The sequence below is a fragment of the Phalaenopsis equestris genome, unplaced genomic scaffold (genome assembly GCF_001263595.1).
Source record: "Phalaenopsis equestris unplaced genomic scaffold, ASM126359v1 Scaffold231800, whole genome shotgun sequence".
Taxonomy (NCBI): domain Eukaryota; kingdom Viridiplantae; phylum Streptophyta; class Magnoliopsida; order Asparagales; family Orchidaceae; genus Phalaenopsis; species Phalaenopsis equestris.
In genome coordinates this window covers 34345-40344 of record NW_018249769.1, presented here as the reverse complement: position 1 = coordinate 40344, position 6000 = coordinate 34345, and positions in this window count along the sequence as shown.

Here is a 6000-nt window from a genome sequence, read left to right as displayed (position 1 = left end):
TTTATTTATTGTTGTAGTTTGTATGACTTTGCTTTTATATATGAATTCTGAGTTTTGTTGTGTTTTTCCCATGAGATCTGAGTAGTTTTCTCTGTCTTTCTCCTTGTCTTGAGATTTGTGAAATGGTGATTTGAATTGGTGAAGCCATGAAGATGTTTAAGAAATTGTGACAATCTTTTAACTTCGATCTTAATTTACTTTAAATCTGGCCCATTGATTTGTTAAAATATGTTGAGTTTTAGAACTAAAGTGAAGATTACATCCAAGATTCAGGGAGGTCAAAGCCTTTGAAAGTTGGGTGCAAATAAATAGGGAAATAAAATTATCGGGTGTAGAATTGGAGATTTTAGAGTGATAGACTAAAATCCCCAATTCAGTCCTATTGTTTGGGTGCTAAAGTGTAGATGTTAGCCCTCAGGCGAGGGGAACGTGGGAGCTCCGAAGTGATAGCCGGTATCCTCCCAGCCTAGCCGTAGATTCAGTAAACAAGCATAGGATTAGTCAATGTTCTTTATGCCTTGACCAAAGGGTAAAGAATAGGTATGCTCCTATTTGGCACAATATAATTTGAACCGATTCACTTTATCCATTCACTATAATTGCTTGACAAGGAGAATGATGATTTCTTATATATTGAATATCACATTAAAAACTTCATTAGTATATTTATTTATTTAATACTTATTAAAATTACATATTTATTTCAATTACCTATTAGTGACAGATAAGAAAATTGAATTTCGTTGTTGAGATTAAAGTATTACTTTTCTAAACTCTTAGTTCATAGTTCTAATATTACTCCCTATGGGATCGATATCTAGGACTCCATTAGAGTCCTATATTACTTGAGCGATGCGTATACTTGCGTTGATAATTGTGATTTTATAATTATTGAATATTTATTACATCCATATTTATCAAATCTATAACTGATATTAAGTTTTGGTACAGTTGCTGAGGAATTAAATCTTTTAGCAGCAGTATTTTTAAGTATATATAAAGTCGCAGTCACTACCCTTCTGTACTTGTCATTTATCAGTAAGCACATCAGTCAATCTGTCAAAATTTGGATCATCCATCAGATGGAATTCTAGAAATTCAGCTTCGAAGGAGGTGCCTTGTGTAGCTGGAGATGGATTAGGAAGAGTGTGAGAACTTCTCTCAATTTCAGTAATTGGAATAGCATCTGAATTAGTGGCTTGTCTAGTATCTTTATAAATTGGTTTTGAAAGAGTGGCAATAAAGGGATGAAAATCATTAGTCTCATTGGTAGCAAAGTTTACAGACTTTCACTGGTCCAAAAACCTCACCATCAGATTGAGCCTTAACCCAGGAGGTCCAGTGGGGTCAAGGTCTAAAGGAGATGGAGCAGGGTAATTTTTGTCAACTTCAGAATACTTAGGGAGATGCATGGGAACTAATTCAGTATTCAATGGCACATTATTACCAGGAGGGATTTGGATCTAAGTACCCTTTTTAGCTGATCTGCTATTAGGGCCCTTGGGACATGATTTGAGATGTGGATGTAATATGTAGCATTTGTCATTAATTTTTCCAATCATTTTACAGTGGTTACAGTAGTAAGGTCTCTGTTAATTAATTATGGGTTTTTAATACATATTTTGTGTTGTTCCTAATCATATCTCATCAACAGGGGGAAGAGTGATATTCTTTTCTACCAAAATTCTTGCATCAGATGGTCTACACAAATTGCAAGTAGAAATATCAAGCTTCATTGGTCTCCCCAATAGTGCACCTATAGAAAAGAGAACTTTATGATGGAAGTGTTGTAATTTCAATCCTGGGATCTTGAACCAGATTGGAAGGATCAAAATCTGGTGTCCATTTGAGAATTTTCATTGGTTGGCCCTCAATATGCATAATTTTCATGGAGAAGATCTTAGCATAGTCCTATTCTTTCACAAGTTGAATCATCACAAGCCTACCATCAAACAACCCAAATTTTCATGATCCCAAAAGCTTCAAATCTTCAAATGTTTTATTGATTACCTCAATCTTATGGTGTCCCACAAGAAATTTTCCTACTAGAGTAAATTTACTTTTCTCATTAATTTTAGTAACTTCAGCCTCATTAAGGATAATGGCAAGCTTCCCACTTTCTTGCAACTTTTTTTAGCAAAAGACTGTCTTCATTAGTCTCAAAGAAATCATGGTAAACTTGTGGGAATATCAGTCTGTCTCCCAAGCTAGAAGTACCAAGAGCTACTACTTCAGCAAAGGAGGATTTACCAATATAGTTGGATCTGCTTGAGTGAGTGTAGTTTCCATTGTAAGGGGAGAAAGTGAAAACAGTGCAACAAGAGCAAATGGAACAGTAACCAGCCACAAAATTTGAAAATTTAGCAACCCGAGAAACTTCAAAAGTAACAAAACATTATATAGGATGAATCAATCTCCAAAGTGCACCAAAGAGACTGTGAATGAGCAGGAAAGGCAATGAAGAACCCACCAGAGATACAAAACGCCACAGCCACCATGTCTAGCAGAGCAATTTCAACCGCCAAAATCATTGTGTGTGTCTGTGTGTGTGTACACACTTCTTGTGTTTGAAAGTAATTCCTTACTTTGTATTTTTCATGTTAAATCTGTTTAATTGAGATTTATTTACTTCTTTATTTGTCCTCAAATAAACTATATTTAGAAATTATTTTAACATAGCATGTGGTATGTGGTGTTATTTTTAGAAAGCTATATTTTTTATTCATTAAAATGTTATAGTAAACTTAAGCAAAAACTCTTAGTGATTAAGGGTAATTCTAGAGTTAAGATATTTAGTATAAATGTTAAGGAATATGTTTTTACTATTCAGAGTAGGAAAATTTGTATTTTAAAACACTAAAGATTTTAGATTTACACTTTAAAAAGAATTTTAGACTCTATGAAAAATCATTTTTATACTAATTCACATTATTATGTTAAGAAATGTGAGAAGTTCTTAACTTTAGAAAGAGGATAGTGAAGTTCAAAATCATTAAAGGCTATCCAGATATTGTAATCCTCACATGAAAATAAAAAATAGAAATGATTGAAAATAGTCCTGAAATAAAAAGAAAAGAAAGATCAAAAGAAAAGTAAAGTAAAAAGAAAAATATGTGAGGAGAGCTTAAGGATATGCAAAATTAAAAATTAGCTTCTCTTGAATTATCTTAAACGAAGAAACATATTTACACTTCTGAGCTTATTCTTAATTTTAAATGTATTAGTCAAATATTTACTAGTAGAGTTGTAATATAATTCTATCTTTTAGTTCTTCTAAGATTCTTAAGTCTGAAAAATTACAATTATTTTTTAGATGAATAGAAAATTTGAATTCCTAACTTAAGTACTAGATACTCTTACACCTCAGTTCTATCCTGAGTTATTGAATTTTTTTCTCAAAGTTTCAATATCACATTTATGGGGCAAAAGTATAGTAATTTTTAATGAAACCCACTACCAAAAGTTAAAGCATTTGTTTTACAAAATAAATGAGTTACGTGAGGATAAGTAACTTGGGGGAATTGGCATGCCTTAAAATGTGTTATTTTTATATATAGATTTTATACTCAATTTTAAGGATATTTTGCTTTAATAAAAGGTATTTTGTTTGTTTTTTATTTCAAGTACAAGAAATAGAGTTTAAGAGCAAAAGGAGCAAAATTGGAGCAAAATGGAGCAAAGGCGCAAAAAGTGACCTGGCCTCTAGGAGCCAGATAGTTAAAATAGGCTTTTAGAAGGCTGACGCCTATGCACCAGAAATTGTTTGGACTTTTGTGCAATGAATTTAGACAAATTTTGAAGATGTGCTTGAAGTGACTCTTGGTGTTTTTAAGAGCTTTATTTAAAGGAACAATTTGCTGGTCAAAAATGTGTATGTGTGTGGTGTTGAAGATAGGCTTTTGGTTGGTGGTGAAGATTTTAGGAGGGGGCGTGAGGCTCTCTTGTGTGTTTGTGTGTGTTGTGAGTGAGAGTCTTTGTAGTGCATATTTTAGTTTGTCTATTGGAGTAAGAAGTCAAAAGAACTTCAAAAATTTGCTTGGGGAGAAGTCTCAGATAAGTACTTTGTATTTTTGTTTGAGTTTTTTTTTTATTGTGAAGACTTGGATTTTTAATATAAATTATGTTTTGTTGTGTTATCCTCATAAATCTAAGTAGTTCTCTGTATCTTTCTCCTTACAATAAGAAGTAATCATGTATAGGATTAGAATTGTTTAAGATTTCTCTTATTTCATACTTGTGATGATTCATTTCTTTGTACTTCATTTACATGTTCAATCTGGCCAATTGTTGTGCTAAAACTTGTTGTGAATACATAATGACCCGGAAGGGCTACATGTTCCTCAACAAGTAAGAGTCACATTAATATCATGGGTAAGAAGGTAATCTATAGGTTTGTGCAAATAGACAGGGAGATAAGTTCTGATGGACGTAAATTAATGATTCTATGGTGACAAGCTAGAACCTTAATCAATTTGATCTAGAGTTTAGAACCTAAGAACTGGTTAGTCCTATAGAGAGGGAACAGTGGGAAATCTAAAGGTGAAAGGCTAGAACCTATCCAGCATAACCTAAGAGTTAGAAACTTAAATTTAGATTAACCAATATTTGTTATGCACTCGAGAGCGGGTAAAGAATAAGATTACTCCTATTTGGCATAAAACTACATTTTATCCTTTAAGCATTTGACTTCTACACTTATTATGATCTCCTTGCAAGGGGAAAGTACTTTCACATAATTTGAACTCTTCTTCGTAAAACTAGTTTAGAAATACTACATTTTCTTTTAAGCTTTGAAATAGAATTAGTAGAAATTTAGTAACCTTTGTTTACACCTAAAATCGCTGTCATTTTTTCTAGATAATTGTTTGGAGCTTAAGTAATGTTTTCCTAAGTCATAAAAAGAGTTTTGGATAAAAAGAATTTCACCTTCTCTGTTGGATCGATTCTGGGGTTTTAAAAGAAAATCATATATTACATGAAACAATATGTATACTTGCGTAGTACCCCTAGCGTGCAAACTATTTATCAAATTTTATATTCTATAACATATCTATTGTACACACTAGCAGCTAAAATATATTAGGTCAAGTTTTTTGCTATCTTTTGGAAACAAAATAACTACGTAATTGTGAGTCAGGTCATTAGTGCACTTCTTTTCCTTTTGTCTATGAGGTGGTGGTGGTTTTATGGGAAAGGTATTAGGGTTTAATTAGGCTAGCTAGGGAGTCTAAGATGGCGCTTAGGTGGAGGGAAAGCAAGTGCCAATGTCCAATGGGAGTGAGCAAAGTGGGGGAGTTCAAATTTTGGGTGTTGACCATGGGTGGTCTCTTGGGTTTGGTATTTTCTGGCTGCTAGGGTGGCCGGTCGGCTTATGGGAGGTCACCATCCTGCTGAGGGAGTTCAGTTGTAAGCAAATGTGAAGCCAATTAAGTTGTTTCATGTGTCCATGAGTGGATTGAAGTGGAATGGGTTTTAGACCACTTTTGAGTTTGACTTCGGTTTGGTCAATGGGAAGGGCTTGGCTCATCTCCACGTGGTGGCTGGTGTGATTTTTGGTCTTTGGGTTCAGATCATGAAGTCCCAATCATGAGGCTAGGGTTTGAACATAGGCTATGGATGAGGTGAAGAACTTTCTTGGAGGCTTGAAAGTAGGTCCTCCTTTTGCCATTTAGGGGAGGATGGCATGTATGGGGCTAAGGAGGCTTGTAAGTGGCTTGGCCATGGCTTAGAGACTTGCAGTTGGCTTGGTTATTTTCATGAAGATGGAAAGTGGAAAATGAGGCACTTTGTCTGGTGGTGTTATGAGGCCAAATTTAGTTTATTAAATTATGAACTTTAGGACTTTAATCAAATAGATGAGGGGAATTTCATGTCATGTGGGCTCGTTTAATTTTGAAGAAAGTTAAAATTTAGGCTTTTAAATTTAATGTAAAGACCTTAATTTTGGGCTTGGAATTAATGTTGATGTCTTTGAAAATTAATCATGATGGGCTTCATGAA